Source organism: Amaranthus tricolor, chromosome 7 (assembly GCF_026212465.1).
Source record: "Amaranthus tricolor cultivar Red isolate AtriRed21 chromosome 7, ASM2621246v1, whole genome shotgun sequence".
NCBI lineage: Eukaryota > Viridiplantae > Streptophyta > Magnoliopsida > Caryophyllales > Amaranthaceae > Amaranthus > Amaranthus tricolor.
The window spans coordinates 7,341,401-7,360,517 of NC_080053.1; positions in this window are offsets into that span (position 1 = coordinate 7,341,401).

Here is a 19,117-nt window from a genome sequence, read left to right on the forward strand (position 1 = left end):
GAAACGTTAGTAGTAAACGCTTAGTTTCTTATATAGGCAGCCTATGCAATACCCCAATGTCTACACTCGATCCCGCAGGCGTCAACAAGCAAATAACATGGTCGAAACACCTGAACAATTAGTAGCTAGAGTGAGGGTACTTGAGCAGTTGTCACAAAACATAAGACTACTAGTGCAAAACCAAGCTAACAATATGAACAATGGACATGATGACCTCCAAGCTGTCATGGCTAAGAAGATTGCCACTTCAAAACCCCCTATCTTTGTTGGGAAAGAGGGCCCTATACTATTAGAGAATTGGCTACGTGACATGGAGAAAATATTTACTACAAATGGAACACCTGAGGCCCAAAAGGTTAACCAAACCACGTTTTACCTACGTGAGGATGCCAACACATGGTGGGAAACTGAGGGACAAACCATTAGTAACCAACCAACCTTGACTGGGATTCTTTTAAGGTTGCTATTAGAGGTCGATTCTTCCCTGAACATATTAGGAGACAAAAGTGCAGTGAATTCAATAGTTTGAACCAAGGGAATTTTATGAGTGTCAAGGAATATGCCCAAAAGTTTAATGAGTATGCTAAGTTTTGCCCTAACATGGTTTCTGATGAAGTTTCTAAGGCCCAAAAATTTGAGGATGGTTTAGCTTTCAGGATACAAACTAGGTTAGGAGGAAGTACCTCATCTACCCTTGCAGAGGCTTATTCTAAGGCTTGTAATATGGAGAGGATCTTACAAAAGAAAGAAGATGTTTTAGGTAAAAACAAGAGGAAAGACCAAAGTAATGCAGATAGTCAAACTAATGATAAAAGACCTCGTTTGGGGATAATAAGGGTAATGGTAGGAACAATCACCATGGAGGGGGATAAAACAATAGGAACTACCAAAACCCTAGGCAAAATGAAAACCAATAAAGGAATGGTAATCAAAGGGCCTGGGTCTGCAAGAAATGTGAGAAAAGTCATTCGAGCTATACGTGCCAAGGTAAACCAATTAAATGTTATGCTTGTGGTGGAGCTGGACATAAGGCTAATTATTGTCCTAAGAGGCAAGGTGGAAATCAACCAGGGCAGAATGGACACAACAAGGGCTATAACAACAATAGAGGAGGATCTAGGAACCATAACTTCAACAACAACCGCTCGAATAATACTCAAGCAGGAAACGGTTCAGCAAACGACAAGTATAACACCAACAACAATTAGAACAACAATGGCAACAATGGAAATGGAGGACGCACTTTCAATGGGAGACTCCATGTTATGAGCAAGAGTGAAGCTGAGTCGGACGCCAACATTATGACGGGTACTTTCCTTGTAAACTCTAAACCTGCTTTTGTACTCTTTCATTCTAGAGCTTCACATTCCTTTTTATCTCATCTTTTATCGAAAAAAATTCCTTTAAACCTTCTTCCTCATGTCAAGCTAAGGTAACCACACCCTCAGGTGAAACCTTTCTCAGTAAGAACCTTTACTTAGGTATGCCTATTGTTATCTCTGAAACCGAACTACCCGTGAACCTTATCGATTTTAATTTAAAAGACTTCGATTAAGTTTTGGGAATGGATTGGTTAAGGAAGTATCAGGCAAAAATCAATTGTGCTAAACAGAGAATTACCTTTAGAGGCCCTAAGGGAAATAAACTAACCTACTAAGGGACTACTTCCGAGCCACCAAAGACCAAGCTTATCTCCGCCTTAAATCTCTAGACCCATCTTAGGAAAGGCTACCCCGTATATTTATGCCATGTAAAGGACACGAGCATGAAAGAGGACGAGTTAGGAGAGATACCTGTAGTTAAGGAGTTTGTTGATGTGTTCCCAGATGAGATTCAAGAGATGCCACCTGTGAGAGAGTTATACTTCAAGATTGATTTAGTTCCAGGAACAGGACCCATTTCAAAGGCACCTTATAGGATGGCACCTGCCGAGTTGCAAGAGTTGAAGGTACAACTTGAGGATTTGTTGGATAAAGGATATATAAGACCAAGTGTATCACCTTGGGGAGCCCCAGTGTTATTTGTTAGGAAGAAAGATGGAACATTGAGACTATGTATTGATTATAGGGATTTAAATAGTATGACGGTGAAGAATAAGTATCGACTTCCTAGAATTGAGGATCTATTCGATCAACTTAGGTGTGCAGGAGTATTTTCAAAGATTGATTTGAGATCAGGTTACCATCAATTACGAATTGCAGAAGAGGATATAGCCAAAACAGCTTTTCAAACGAGGTATGGCCATTATGAGTTCACAGTCATGCCCTTTGGACTCACTAATGCGCATGTTGTCTTTATGGACCTTATGAATAGGACTTTTCAGACTTATTTGGATAAGTTTGTAGTTTTTTTATTGATGATATTTTAGTATACTCTATGAATCGAGAAGAGCATGAGGCTCATTTGAGGAAAGTTTTAGAGATTTTAAGAGAGAATAAGTTGTATGCCAAGTTTTCAAAATGTGAATTCTGGTTGGAAAAAGTAGCATTTTTGGGGCATGTAATTACAAAGGATGGAGTAATGGTAGATCCCTCAAAGGATCAAGTAGTAATGAATTGGCCTACACCCACTAATGTAACAGAAGTGAGAAGTTTCTTAGGTCTAGCCGGATACTATAGGAGATTTGTGAAGAATTTTTTGAGAATCGCTCAGCCTATCACTATTTGATGAAGAAGACCACTAAGTTTCAATGGGATGAGAAGTGTGAAACGGCATTCCAAGAGTTGAAATCAAGGTTTACTTCTGCTCCTGTGCTGACTTTACCGAATGAAAGTGGAGAATATGAGGTTTATACAGACGCATCTAAGAATGGACTAGGTTGTGTGTTGATGCAAGATGGGAAAGTGGTTGCATATGCTTCACGACAACTTAAGCCGCATGAGAAGAATTACCCCACACATGACTTAGAGTTGAGAGCTGTAGTCTTTGCAATGAAAATTGGAGACATTATTTATTTGGAGTAAAGTGTAAGATTTATACTGATCACAAGAGTTTGAGGTTCTTGTACACTCAAAAGGAGTTGAATATGAGACAAAGACGATGGTTATAACTCATTAAGGATTATGATCTGGATTTGAAGTATTTTGAAGGAAAGGCAAACAAAGTAGCTGATGCTCTAAGTAGGAAGTCAAGTCATATAATGAATGCATTAATTTTAGCAGATGAGTTGTGTGAAGAGATTCGTAGGATGAACTTAGAAGTGGTAGAGTATAGATATGTGGGTACTCAATTGAATGGAATGATGATTGAATTCGATATTTTTGAGGAAATTAAAGTGAAGCAAGTTACGGATAACTGGTTAACTAAAAAAAAGAAGTTGAAGGAGGATGGTCAAGTACCTGTGTTTGAAAGTGATGAAAATGGCGTAATGAAGTATAAAGGAAGATGGTGCATACCGCATGACAAGGAGCTTAAGACTAAGATCATGACTAAAGCCCATAATTCCCCATACTCAATGCATCCTGGGGGTGATAAGATGTACAAGGATCTTAAGAAGAACTTTTGGTGGCCCAACATGAAGCGTGAAGTTGCAGGCTTTGTGGCGAAGTGTTTAACGTGTCAAAAGGTGAAAATTCAACATATGAAGCCGGGGGGGGAAATTGCAACCATTAGAAGTACCTGGATGGAAATGGGAGTCGATTTCGACGGACTTTGTAGTAGGATTGCCAAAGACGAAAACAGAGAAGAATGCCATATGGGTGATAGTGGATCGATTAACAAAGACAGCAAGGTTTATAGCTATGAAGAATACTTGGACAATGCAACGAATGGCAGACGCGTATTTTCAGGAGGTAGTGAGATTGCATGGTGTGCCTAAGGACATTGTATCAGATAGAGATTCGAGAAGTCTGTCCAAATTTTGGAAGATGCTACAAGAAGCAGTGGGCACGATACTAAAGTTTAGTACTGCATTTCATCCAGCAACAGACGGTCAAACAGAGAGAACGATTCAGACTCTTGAGGATCTGTTAAGAGCATGCGTTATGGATTTTGGTGGATCATGGGAGAATAATTTGATGTATGTAGAGTTTTCTTACAATAATAGTTTTCATTCTAGCATAGGAATGGCACCTTACGAAGCCCTATATGGGAGAAAGTGTAGGAGTCCTATATGTTGGAATGATGTTAATGAGTCGATGGGATTGGGACCAAACATGATTGAGGAGACTACAAAGAAGGTAAATATGATCCAAGAACGTATGAGGGGCGTGCAAGATCGTCAGAAGTCGTATGCAGAAAAAAGGAGGAGAGCATTAGAGTTTAAAGTAGATGAAAAAGTTTTGCTCAAAGTGTCACCAACCAAGGGTGTCATGAGATTTGGTAGGAAGGGTAAATTGAGTCCTCGTTTTATAGGTCCTTATGAAGTATTGGAACGAATCGGGGAAGTACCCTATAGATTAGCCTTACCTATGAACCTAGCCAAAGTCCACAATGTCTTCCATGTATCCCAACTCAGAAAATATGTCCAAAACCATTGAACTTGATGAAACCCTTACCTTTGAAGAAAAACCAATAGAAATCCTTGATACCAAAACAAGATGTACCCGGAACAAGGAAATTAAGTTGGTCAAGATATTATGGATGAACCAACAAACCAAAGATGCCACATGGGAAACCGAAGTTGACATGAGAAAGCAATACTCCAAACTTTTCGAACAGGTACGTTGAGTTTCGAGGACGAAACTTTTTAAAACAGGGGGGTGATGCGAGTCTATCAAACCGTCCAATTTTCTTTTAAAACTTCATTAGTTAACTCTAAGTTCGAGGACGAACTTTTGTTTTAAGGGGAAGTGTATGTAACATCCGTATTTTTAAAAATAATAATAATAATAATAATAATAATAATAATAATAATAATAATAATAATAATAATAATAATAATAATAACAATAATAATAAATAATATAGTAATAATAATTCTATAAAAAAATTCAGAAATTTAAAAATAAAAAAATAAAAATAACTCTCCATTAACAAATAACGTTCCACTTCTCCCTCTAAATCTTATAACTAACCTCACTTACCTACTATAAATTAAACCAATTACCCTTAATTCATTTACATTATTACTCACTCTTCCTTTTTCTCCTACAAACTACTTCCTTCATCTCCCATTTGCTTAAAATTCAGTCAAGAAAACGTATTATTGCAATTGAATATTCTTGAGATATATTATTGTTGGGAAAATTTATGATCATAAAATAAAATGTATAATTTATGTTTGATTATATGTTTGTGTGCACGCGACTAATTATTAAAATATATTAAATCATGTAAAGTGTAACACGAGGGAAATGAAACTCTTATATTTGTTGTGATCCAAAAATAAGGGTGATGAACAGGTTGTCCTGTTTGGTGAGTATAGCTGCCGACATGTATTATTATTTCTGATACTTGATACGATGTTTGGTCTTCCTTCTATTTGTTGTGATCCAAGTAGAAGGGGTGTGCACACTAGGGTTCCTTGAGACTACTCTGCTGGCCTTGAATTATTTGGGGTGACGACCTCTTGATGAAGTAGGTATAGGGGTAAAGCCTCGGCCTACTGGCATTCTCGTTCCCTCAAATTAAAAATTGATTATGTGGTTGCCGTTATTAAGTATCAAATTAATAAATTGGTTTATGTGATGTTATATATATTGTTTTCTCAATTTGTTTTTCTTTTAAACTCAGCTATATATTATTTTCTAAACTTATTTTCAATTTGATTATATTTTATTTTCTTAAATCATTTTCAAACTTAATCGTTTTACGGGATGGAGTTGGAATTACTCAATTTCCTGATTTTGGGAGTTTTTCCCTTGTTTTTCTTGCATTCTTATGTTGCAGGTTATTAATTGCGTGGGAATCGTGGAGTGAGGATCACTTAAAAACATAGAGTCGTATTTCAGTTTAAATTTTACCTTAAGTTGTTTAAATTTTGTATGGACATAGATTGCGTTCAGTCTTTTCCTATGTTGTAAGAACCTCTGTTGGATTTAAAATTATTAAGTTATTTCTTAGTCGTTAAGCCTTACATTTATTTTATTAGAAATAGATGTGGCAGTAACACTCCCATGAGTAGGTTTTGGCTCATGTTTTTCATAAAAGGTGTTTTCAAAAGTTCGACCTATTTTGAGGGTGTTACAGTAGAAGAATTTGTTCACATTATTTTTGATGAAACTAACTTTAAGACTAGTGAATAGGAAACAAGTAATTTTAAAATAGGTCTTGTAAATTTGGAAGATAATGAAGATGTACCTAAAGAGCAAGATCAAAGAGCAATTGGAGAAAAATTGATTCAAGATGAATCAGAAGAACCTGACCTGGTAGAAGAACAACTGGTAAATGAAGACCAGTAAGGTGTTCCCAATCCAGCTGTTCCCGGAAACGAACAAAATGATTAGGTTGAACCTGAGCAGAATGTCAATCAAGTTAGTGACCCTGTTTCCACAACTGTTCCTACAAGAGAATTTGTGCTCAAATTGTGGAAACATCAAAAATCACATCCACTTGACTTCATCATTAGGGATTTAAATAAGGGCATACAAACTAGATCCCAAATGAGAAATTTCTATGCACACTTTGCGTTTCTTTAAACATTCGAACCCAAAAATCACAAAGAAGCCTTAAGAGATTTCGAATGGGTTGTTGCCATGCAAAATGATTTTGCTGAATTTGAAAGGAATAAAGTATGGCATCTAGAACCGAAACCAAAACACAAAAAGATAATTGGGCTAAAATGGGTATTTAGAAACAAATTTGATGAACATGGAATCATAGTTAAAAATAAAGCGAAGCTTGTGGTTAAAGGGTACAATCAACAAGAAGGGATCGACTATAATAAGACATTTGCTCCAGTAACCAGGTCAGAAGCTATTAGGATTCAAATTTCTTTTGCTGCTTTTATGAATTTCAAGTTATATCAAATGGATGTGAAATGTGCTTTCTTGAATGGTTTTCTTGATGAAGTCTTTGTGTAACAACCCCCTGACTTTGAAAATCCTTCTTTTTCTGATCATGACTATAAGCTTGATAAAGTTCTTCATGGACTAAAACAAGCTCCTAGGAATTGTATGAAAGATTATCAAAGTTTTTGATTGAAATGGATTTTGTTAGAGGTAAAATTGATAAAACCTTGTATTTCAAAAATAGAGATTTTGATATTTTGGTTGTGCAAATTTATGTTGATGATATTATTTTTGGTGCCACCAATGAATTGTTGTATAAAGAATTTGCTAATCTTATGAGTGTTGAATTTGAAATGAGTACGATGGGAGAATTAAATTTCTTCCTTGGTTTGCAAATTAAAAAAACGCTAATGGAATTTTTATTCATCAACAAAAATATATAAAAGAACTTCTTAAGAAATATGGTTTAGATAATGCTAAAACAAATCACACTCCGATGGCTACAAATGTTAGATTAGATGAAGATACAAATGGTATTAATGTTGATCAAACTATGTATAGAGGTATGATCCGATCTTTATTATATCTAATCGCTAGTAGACCCAATATTGCGTTTAGTATTGGTATTGTGTTCAAACCGCTAGTAGATCAAATGCTTTGGATCAAACACCAGCTAAGAGACTTTGGTATTAAATTTAATTGTGTTCCTATTATTAGTGCCATATGCATATCTAAAGATTTCGTGCATCATTCTAGGGTTAAACATAGACATATAAGACATCATTTTCTTAAGGATAACGTGGAAAATAAAAAGATGTCAGTTAAACATGTCAATACTAATGAGCAAATAGCTGATATAATGACTAAACCTCTTCCAAGGGAACAACATGAAAAGATGAGGCTGGAACTTGGAATGATCAAGCATTCAAGCTCCACTAAAGTTTATGACAAGCATTCCCCTAAAAGCAAAATAAAAATTGGAAGGGTTGTATCATCCACAAAAATCCTGATTGAGATATTAATCATTGAAAGGTTAAGGTATGCAGTTATTTAAAGTATATGCTATGGATTCTTTCTTGAATGCATGGTTAAATTGATTAAACCAAAGCAGCATTTGTTTGTTTTGTGTGTTATAGTCCTCATATTAAAATTAAAATAAAAAAATTAATTAAAAAATAATAAATAAATAAGAAAAACGAGGACACATTTTTATTCTTATTTTCATTTTTATTTTCAAAAGTCCCAGCACCATTATATTTTGAAAAACGGCTAGCACAAATATTCATGTCTTAAGTGGGTTAACGTAAAATATTTAATATAGGTAGTCGGATCATCACCAAGTAAACTGTTTCGAAAAATTGTTACAAACTTCTTATTCTATGAACCTACCCACTAACTTTTCATCATCCACTTTTGTTCACAGTTTTAGTTAAGTGAATCAACAAATTAATCTCTTGAGTACACACGCAACATAAAATAGATAAAAAAAAAGAGGGAAAAAAAATAATAATGAAGCAGTCGTATTATTAGGAGATTTCATTAGTCGTTTTTAGCGCCTAATTATTCTTATATATTTGTTCGTTACTAATTATAATTTAATTAGTGATGATAGTAATTTGAAAAATCTCTACAATGATTAGAAACTTGTTAATTCGTAACGTGATTACGAATCGTAACAAGTAACGTAAACTTTGGAGGTAAAACTTAAAGTTGAGCAACTACCCATAACAGTTCGAAATTTTTTTTTTATTATTACCCAAGCATATTATGTAACCATGATGGGAGTAAATTAAATATTTCACACATATACAAGTGATTTTTAAACATGAAGTACAAGTTACATAACTTGTTACATGTACAACAATTTTTACCCAAACCTTAAACTATCTTAGATAAACCTTTCCTACACTATAATAGATCAAATGATGGACAAAAATCACCAAAAAACAACCCCAAACAGCCATGCTAAAGCTGTCCTACTCCCCCTTATAGCCATTTGTATACTTACATACACAAACTAAAAATTCTACCCAAGAACCCCTTTTGTTCTACCCAAAGCTTGTGCATCATTACAAGCATGCAAGAGTCAAATATTTGAAGCAAAAACACTCTATTTTATGAATAATTATTCAGCCATAAACCCCAACACATTGCTCCCAAGTTCATCCATGAACAAACACTAGAATCCTTCAAACTTTCAATAACTAAAACACTTTCTTTTCTCATCAAATTTTCTTCAAAAACCCATCTAAAACTTCTGAAAATTTATGTTTATAAAATCAAATCTCCCATAACAATAATCTTCATCTTAAGAGCTTTTCATAGACACCAAACTTGAAGAAATCCACCAAGTATAGAGTAAGTTATGTTTATTTCTTTATTCCACTAGTTTTTGTTAAAACTTGTTCATGTAAAACATATTTTTTTACATGAATCTTTTTATAAACTAAGATCATTATAAAATGATTATTTTATCTCTAAACTAAGAAAATCATCACTTATAAATCTATAAAAATCGGCCATAATAGAAAGTAAGATGATGTATTTCCACAAACATATAAATTTTGTTACTTAAAGGATTCAAATAAAATTGTGGGACTTAACTAAGTATGTTGCTCAACATAATAAGTATACTCCAAATATATTAAAATCATCACAAGTATTAGTCTAACAACTCTAACTTGGAAAAGTTAAGTGCATGTTAGAAATCCAAAATTATTATTGATTTTTGGATGAATGCAATATGTTTAGTTGAAGAGTTGGAGTTGAGACTTGAAGGGCAAGGACCCGAAGTTAGAACCGCTTCTAAGAACGCTTCGGAGCTTACAGAATAATTATATAGGCTTGGAGTTGAGGTATGTCACATGGAGTGATTTTTAAAGAATTTAAGAACAAGTTGGGAAAGTTTGTGTATAAACTTTTTTTAAAAAAAAAAATAAAATTCCCAAAGAGAAGTTCTTAAATCTTGAAAAATGATGTCAAAATGATAAATTTGAGTATGAAATAATTTATTACATGTATTATTATTGTGGACATCATGCATGTTTATTTTATAAATTATTGTATGTTTAAAGGCATGTTTAACACTACTTTGTGAAAGTTATTGTGATGGAAATGATTATATGAATTTGAAAATATTTGAAATTCATTTTAAAAGAAATTTCCAGTAGCTATATGTTAAGAAAATTTCTTGGATACTTTTTGTTGAGATTATTCGTTAAATTGATATTTTAATGGATTTTAAGGTGTTAAATACTCTTATTACAAAACATGGTATTAGATGAACTCTTCATCATCAAAAATAATTGATAAAAACATATTATAATAACTCCAACAAGATTTAGCCAGAATATATTTAGTTTGGAATTTTTTTATTACTTTTGAATAATCGTTAAATTGTTTAACGGTAAATTGTAAAATGGTAAAATATAAAATAATTACCAAACAAAGACATATGGACTTGACATTTTTATCACATACTCATATGGACAGTAGGTAAAATTGGTAAAATTTTGGAAAGGTTTCGTTGACATTTAAGGACCTTAATAATTTTTACTCGGTTATTAATAATCGGTAAGTTTGAAAACGATAAAATATAAAATAAATATTAAATGACGTCTTTTGGACATGAAAATTTTATGAGACCCTTAATTAAATAGTAGATACATGTTCAAAAACTTATATGGATTTTCGTGACCATATATGGGCTTAAATAAATTTTATTCGGTTTATCAATAAAATAACAATATTAATTATTAAAAATACCCCACATGATTTTTAATGGTTATTTAAAATTTTATACCCCTTAAAATGGCTTCTGAAATATCATATAATTTTTATAATATTTTATTCGGACTCAAATAATTTTAAACCTATTTTATTCTATTTATCGATAAAATGTCTATACAAAATAATAAAACATCATACATGAGTTTTATAAGTTCAAATAGCCTAATAAACATGTTATATGACTTCTGGAACTTTGGTATAATTTTATAAAATACATTATTAATTATTTACTAATTTATCAAATTAATAAAAAATATTTATTTATTAAAAAGTGTAATATTGTTAATTAAATTTGGGTAAAAATAGACCTATATAAAAAAATCTATAATTATATTAATAACCTATTGCCTAATAGTATAAATTAAGTTTAAATTAGATGGTTTATAAATTTTACGGATTTAAGACACCATTTAAATAACGTTAAATATCCAAATTGTCGAAAATAATTGTAAGATTGTTATAAATTTGCATAACAAATTATAATCTGATGGGACAACCTTAAATTTATTTTAAATAAGGTATTATAATGACTTGATTAATTTGGGCCTTGTTGGAGAATTAATATGTGTTTTGTAAATCAATTATCGATATTATTACCGGCAAAACTATCTCGTATTTAAGAAAATAGTGTTTTATGAAATCTTCTGTCGTAATGAGTTTATAGACTTATGAATCATATTCTAGTTGTTTTGAATGAATTTCAAAACCCTTTTAAGTTATATTTACTTTAAGAAGGATTGAAACGAAACATTTTAGTGGTTTCCTTTAAAAAATCGTATTGAACTTTAATTACTTTTTGTTACGATGCAATTCTATACATGCTAGTGATGCCCCAATATAATACAAAGGTTATGTTTAATGATATGATTATGCTAAGCATGTTTTACCCATGTGGGAAATATTATGATTTGATTTTGCTAAGTCGCAAATAAAGTATGTTTTGCTATGTGCAAATAAAAGATGTTTATCATATGGAAAAAGTTAATATTTTTGACTTTCAAATGCTATTAAAATTACAAGATATATATTATGTACAAAAAAATGTTTTAACCTAAATGGCGGGTACATATGCCACAGCAAATGTTGTGTGCATGATTAAACGGCTCACCAATGCTGAGCGCGTATTGTTCACAATACCATTGTGTTACACTTGCCGGACATGTCACGGACGGTAGACTGACTACCAAACGAGTCACAGGATGACTCACAGAGTACCCATGTAAACTTATGATATGAGTTTGAAATTAATTTGGATCTATTGAGATTTTATGATTTATGATGAAAAATGAGAATTTGAAATTACTATAGAGCTATTGAACTGGATTTAAATCATAATATGATTTATCAAATGAAAAAGCATATTTCAAAATGAATTTACTCAAAAAAAAAACAAAGATTTTAATAACTTGTTTGACGGACACCAGTGTGTTTGTACACAGCCTTTTTGCTGATACTATGCTTTGTATGTTTTTCCAATGGTTTTTTTTAGAGTAAACCCCTATGGCACCTCGACGGAGAATGGATATGCGAGCGGAAGTTGAACCCGAGTTGGAGTATGACTCCCCTTTTGTTTAGATCTCTTTATTGTATTTGAGAGACTATTAGTTTAGATTTAGATCAATTTAAGGATGTAATTTGAACTTTGGACTTATTTCGATTTGGTTGTAATTTTCCTATATTTTGGACAGTTAAGACTTCTGTTATATTGCTTGGATATTGGTTTAACCTTTAAGTAACCCCTTAATTGTGTTGGCAACAGTAAGCTTCCGCTTGATTAATACTAAATTCCAGTTAGTGTTTTGCCTTCATAATTCGAGGCGGTTACAAATAAAGGCTACGGTTTTATTAGAATCGCAGCAAATAACCCCATTAAAGGCTGCAATTTTTTAGAACCGCAGCATATGTGCTTTACTCTTTCATTTTTTTCAAAGTCCAACCACTTAAAGGCTACGGTTCTTAATAAAACCGCAGCATATACCTTATTAAAAAAATTTAAGAAAACCCGCCTCATACACTTGCATGCCTATTGTTATATTTTTTTCGCATTAAGCTTCCTACATACGACTGCACAACATAACGTTCATCTACAAACTTTCAGCTACTGATTCATCTTCCTTCGAATTTTTTACTCTTCGAATCTTCAAACTTTCAGTTGTTGTTACATCTTCATCTTCCCAAACCCACGAACTTTATCATCTTCCTCTTCTTCAAGTTGTCTTGTTCATCATATTCTCAAAACCACGAAATTCTCCCATTTTTGTCTTGTTCAAGCTCATCTTCAAAACCCACGAAAATTCTCCCACGAAATTAAGGTATAATTTCTCATCTTATTTCTTAAACCTTTAAGTTTTTGCAAGTTCAAAATACACGAAAATTAGGGCTAATTGTTTTATACTAGTTTTGTTTTTTTTTTCATTGTAGATTATATTACATAACCCATGAAGTCAATGTAATTTCTACTTATGTTGATACTTTTTAAGTTTATAATTTTATTTTTTTACTTGTAATTTAGTAATTTAGTGCTAAAGATATCAATTATTTGTGAATTTTACATTTTTCAAGTTTATGTTATTAAGTTGTTAATTATTTGTGTATTTTGTTAAAAATGTGGTTTTTTTGTTATACTTATGTCTTTAATTATTAGAATTAGAATACATATATTTTGAATATGATTTTATTTACAATGTAGTGCTTAATATTGAAGTATGAAGTATAGAATTAGAATATGTTTGGTTATATAGAATTAGAATATGAAGTATGAAGTATACAATGTTAATTATTCTAAATGATTTTAGTTTTGGAATAAATTAATATAGTGCTTAATAATTTACTTATGTACGTAGTTGTATATTTGAATGTGAATAATTTATTTATGTATATAGTTGTATATTATTAGTTTTTTAATTATTATAATAAAATAATTATTATGTATGTAGTTGTATATCTGATTCTCCGGAGTGGAAGAGTATTGATAGGTTGCATAAAACATTTGGGGATGAAGTTCGTAATTTAAGACTCGAACTGTGTACGGATGGAATGAACCCATTCGGCGATCTTAGTTCTCAACATAGTACTTGCCCGGTACTGTTAGTGATCTATAATTTGCCACCTTGGTTGTGTATGAAGCGTAAGTACATTATGCTTTCGCTTCTTATCTCGGGTCCTAAACAACTTGGTAATGACATATATGTATATCTTGCACGTCTTGTTGAAGATTTGTGTAACACCCCTGAATTTGGGGGTTACAATTTGAAAAAGATGTGGGATGAAGGCGTTTCCGTGTTTGATGCACATGCTAATGAGGAGTTCACCTTGCGTGCAATGCTTTTATGCACCGTTAATGATTTTCCAGCATATGGAAACTTATCAGGGTATAAGCACAAAGGGAAGAAAGCATGCCCAATATATATCGATGACATAGAATCCACGTGGATTCATAAGTGCAAACATGTATTCATGCACCATTGAAAGTTCCTCCCACGAGATCACCAATATCGTAAGAAGAAAAAGATGTTCAACGGGCAGATTCAGGACCGTGTAGCTCGTCGACCGTTGACCGATTATGAGGTTTACGAACAGGTTAAGAGAGTTGAAACTGTATTTGGTAAAACAGGGCAAGTGAAAGGGGATGAAGACCGACTATGGAAAAAAGAATCAATAATTTAGAAGCCTCCATATTGGAGAGATCTACAGGTTAGGCATTGTCTTGACGTTATGCATATAGAGAAAAATGTATGCATGCCTTACTCCAGACGCTCATGAACAATCCGGGTAAGACAAAGGATGTTAAGGCCGTACGAGATTACTTTGAATGTAAGGGTATTCGTCCGGAGTTGTGGCCACAGGTTAAGGTAAGTAAGAAAAGAAATAGAGCTGATGAAGTTGGTAGCAGTAATAAGGGAAAGGGCAGTAAGAATAAGATGAGTAATGAAAAAAATTATTTGCCTCCAACTTGCTACACATTGTCCAAGGAAGAAAAATGGGCATTTTGTGAGTCTTTGTATGGCATTAAGGTTCCGTCTGGGTACTCATCCAACATGAAGAGATTTGTGACCTTAAATGGTGAGTTGAACTTGGGAAGCATGAAATCTCACGATTGCCATGTATTGATGCAAGTGTTCTTACCAATTGCAATTTGTGGAATACTACCAAAACATGTGAGATATGCTATTACCGAGCTATGTTCATTCTTCAACACAATTTTTAGTAAAGTTCTTGATCCCTTTAAGCTTGATGCTCTTCAAGTCGACGTGATTGTAACTTTATGCAAATTTGAGATGTATTTTCCACCTTTTTTTTGACATAATGGTTTATCTTATTGTCCATCTCTTTTGTGAAATCAAGCTTTTGAGTCCAGTTTTTTTAAGATGGTGTTATCCTTTTGAAAGACACATGGCTTTTTTACAAAACAAAGTGAGGAATCCAACACAACCCGAGAGAAGTATGGCTCAAGGCACTATGAGCGATGATTTTAGTAACTTCATAGCCGAGTATATGACCATGACAAAGCCTATTGTACTTCCCACCTCTCTATCACACCTTCTCGAGACAGTCTTCTACAAGCACACTTGTATGTGTTGCATCATATTCCAGAAGTCTATCCTTTTTTGAATGAGCATTTTGATATATTGCGTGCCAATATCGTTCTAAAGGGGATAGGGGTTTTTAAGGTTTTTTAAGCTTTTTTGGCACTTTCTCGCATAAAGTATGTACATGTCAAAAATATCTAAGGAAGTTAGGTAAAGAAGATCATTGTAGGAAGTCAAATGTAGACATGAGATTTACTGTTCCTAAGTTGATAATCTGACGATACTTGTCGATGAGTGGAGACAGTGCCTTGTTCCCAAGACTCAAGTCTGGAAGAATCAACGTCAGCTGAAATCTATAGAATATAGTTTTCTGATTTTTTAGTTGATCTATGGGTGAGATTAATTTGTTGCATCATTAATTTGATAAGTTAGTTGGCATAAGGATTTTATAACTACTTTCCGGCACTTTTTCAAAAAAGGTGGAGATAACTTCTCCTAATTTTTCTCCACATAAATAGGCTTGAATTATTGGCTTTAATTAAAAAAAACTAACTTGCCTAATTTAGAAATTAAAACCATAGCTTTATTTCTTGCAGCACAAGTTCCACTTACTCTTCCTTAATTAAGGATTAAGGATGTAGTGGGTAGTTATTTTTTTTCTCACAAAGCTACATGAACTCCTATATAAAAGGGAGTTGTTTTGACCGGTTGTTTTTATGCGTGAGTATTGAGAAAAAATATCATGAAATATTCTTTGCTTAAAAATTGCCAATCTACTTAATAATATTTCTAGTGCAACTCATTAATTTTATCCTTAGGTTTTTGGCCTTTGTAAAAGGGTTTTTGAGAGAATTGTTGTAATTAGACTTAGGGAAGTCTAGGGGAGAAGAGAAAAGCTTCGTGTGAAACAAGAGAAAGAGAAAGAGAAAAAGAAAGAGAAAGAAAAGTTGACCTAGTTTTGTTTATTTGTTTTATGTAATTGTAACGAATTGCCTAAAATATAGTAGACAATTTGAAATCCCGGGGGTTGTTTTTCCTTCTATTTAGGCCTAGAAGGTTTCCACGTAAAAATTGTGTTCTCTTTCTAAGTTTGCGCATTTAAGTTTAAGCTTCTAATTCCGCAAAAACAGGACAAAAACGAGTAGAAATGTGATTTTTTCTTCGTCCGGACTCAAATGTAGGCAAATTTATATTCCTTACGACTGTATAGAAGTCTAGTTTATCATCAAACTTGAATTACTCAAAAATATTTATTAGAATTTTATCTATAAGCTTTTGAGTGAGAGTGTGTCTTCATAAAAGTGGTTAAAAGAGGTCAATGTTGTTACTAAGCTTGGGTATTGCTTGGATGGATGTGTAAACTTTAGTATTGACTCGGGATTGATCTTTAAACCTATAATAGGTGTGATTACTTCATTTTAGTGACGAATTCTTGGATATGGATTTAATAAAAGAAAGTGTTATAAGTTTTGCATTTAAAATTGATTCAGGAATGGGTTATGGAATTCATAAGTTATGATTTAGAGGTTAATTATAAGTTCATGAAATTAAGAAAGGTTATAGGTGCAGAAGTACTTATATTGTTTCAGTGGCGAAAGACTGATTTAGGAATTATTCAAGTTTGGACATTAATTGAGTATTCATTTTATCATGTGTTTATAGTTATTATTCATTATGAGTTTTATTGATTGGTATTGTTAAGTCATGGGTTCTTATCCGGTTAGTTGATATTATTTGGGTTTGAATTAAATTGGGTATTGGAATTTAAGATTGGTTTAAAAATAGGTCAAACTCCATTGATGGTAACTCAAGCTCTTACATGTGTTGTTCACGATGAGTCGATTGATATTCTAAATAATTATTGATTGTTTTGTTTATATAATAATATTATTAGTTTTGTAAAATGATTTAAATAAAAGTAACCATGTTATGAAAATTATATTTGATAAAATAAAGTATGTTAACATTGTATTTAGAGAGATTACAAAAACATGTTTTACTTAAAGTTTTGTATAAAGTATTAGACATTATAAATATTTGTCGTTTTGGGAATTAGACAACGGATACTATGTATCTGGTTTTGTGTGGAAAACCATAGAGCTTGATTCCAGGTTGCTTTTAGGATCAGCCTCGAGCCACCGATCCCTTTTTATTTCTTGCAAGAGCCGTTTAGGTGATGAAGATCACCTGTTTACTTGAATGTTAGACCAAGCCTACTTCTGGCAATCACCAAATATTCTCGGTTTTCATATTGATTACTATTATGTTTAAATATTGTTTTACGTATTGTTTTGATGCTTTGGCAAAAGTTGTGATTTTTGTGAAGAGTTACCTAAAGTGTTAGCTTTGAACTTGTGTAGTTCTTCCGCTGTGTTAGTGGACAATACTATAATACTGTTTTCGCTGGCTTGGGTTGTTTCAAACCTTTTTTCGCCCTTTGCAACTTTGCTTCGAAATTATACTTACATTTCACATAATTTCTGGAAATTTAACCAACTCTTCGAGAAGAAGATGAATTAGAGTTCAAGCATTTTAAATATATTAAGATTTTCAATAAATAAAGATGTGAAAGTTTTTTTTCTCTCTCCAAAATTTTGAGATTGAATATGGAAACACACTTATAAAGAAGGAGGAGGATGACCAGCTGAATAAAACGGTTAGTACTAACCTGGAATAACCGATTTATTTTTCAAGACTCCATTCTCAACAAAATGAAGACAAATGTTGGATTATTTAAAATTTTTCAAAAAGTGGGATTATTCACAAATAATGGGCAATAAATTAGATTATTCAGGACAATTTTTCCTATATCGTAATAAATTATGATATTAATAATCATATTTGAAAAAGTTTGCTAATGAAAATCAAAATTATAAAAAAAAGAGAAATAATTTAATTTTTGAAAACTTATCTTGAGAAGCATTATTATTACTATTACTTTTTTGTTTTGTTTCATATATTATAAGAATGATAGTCAACTAGTCATTATACGATTCTTACTAGGGGTGTTATAATTGGGTACCCGGAAAGCTGAATAGCCGGTTAGCTGGATACGTATTTTAATGGCCCATGTCCCAAACAAATTTATCCGGGTACCTGGTATTCGGCTACCCAGATAAATCCGGTCGGGACACCGCGTACTTAGTTTATTTATGTTTACTGTTTTTAATGATTTTTGTGGAGAATTTTCTGGCATAATTTTTTTATTTGACAAAATAAGCAATTATGGCAGAATTTTTTTTTATAATGTGTACATCAAATATCTAAACTTCAAGCCATCCATGACAACTTAGTAAAGTCCCAAACAAGCTTCAAATCACACTCATTTGTTTCATTCAATTGCAAAGTTAAAGTTGAAGCAGCACCGTAACAATATCAGTAGCTTAGTGTTTACCATCACCACTTTTTTTGGAATAATGCAAGACCATGAAGAAAACAAAGCCAAAATCAAAATCTAGATTAGGTGTGAAAAAAACAACAATATTAAGAGCCAAAAATAACAACAAAAAAATTCAAGAAAAGCGTCATCTAAAACGCAACCAAGAATAAGGAAAAAAAATCATATTATCGTGTTTGTAGAATATTTAGTCATTTTCATAATCTTAGTATAGGTGTTAATAAAAGAGAAACATTGCAAATATTAACAAAAATCATTATAATACATACTATAATTCATCTGATCTTTTTTTTAATATTCAATTATGAAATCAAAAATATTGCATTTAACGTTTTGAATATTATATTGTTAACTGATATTAAAACAAAAGTTTTGTGAATTTGACTCAGTGCCGACATCAAATTTGAAATAAGGTCAGAGTTGAAGTTAGAGTCAATTTGAAGTATCGAATTTTTTATGAAATTCAACTCTAATTCGTTTTTAAATCAGACACGGAGTCAAATAAATTTTTT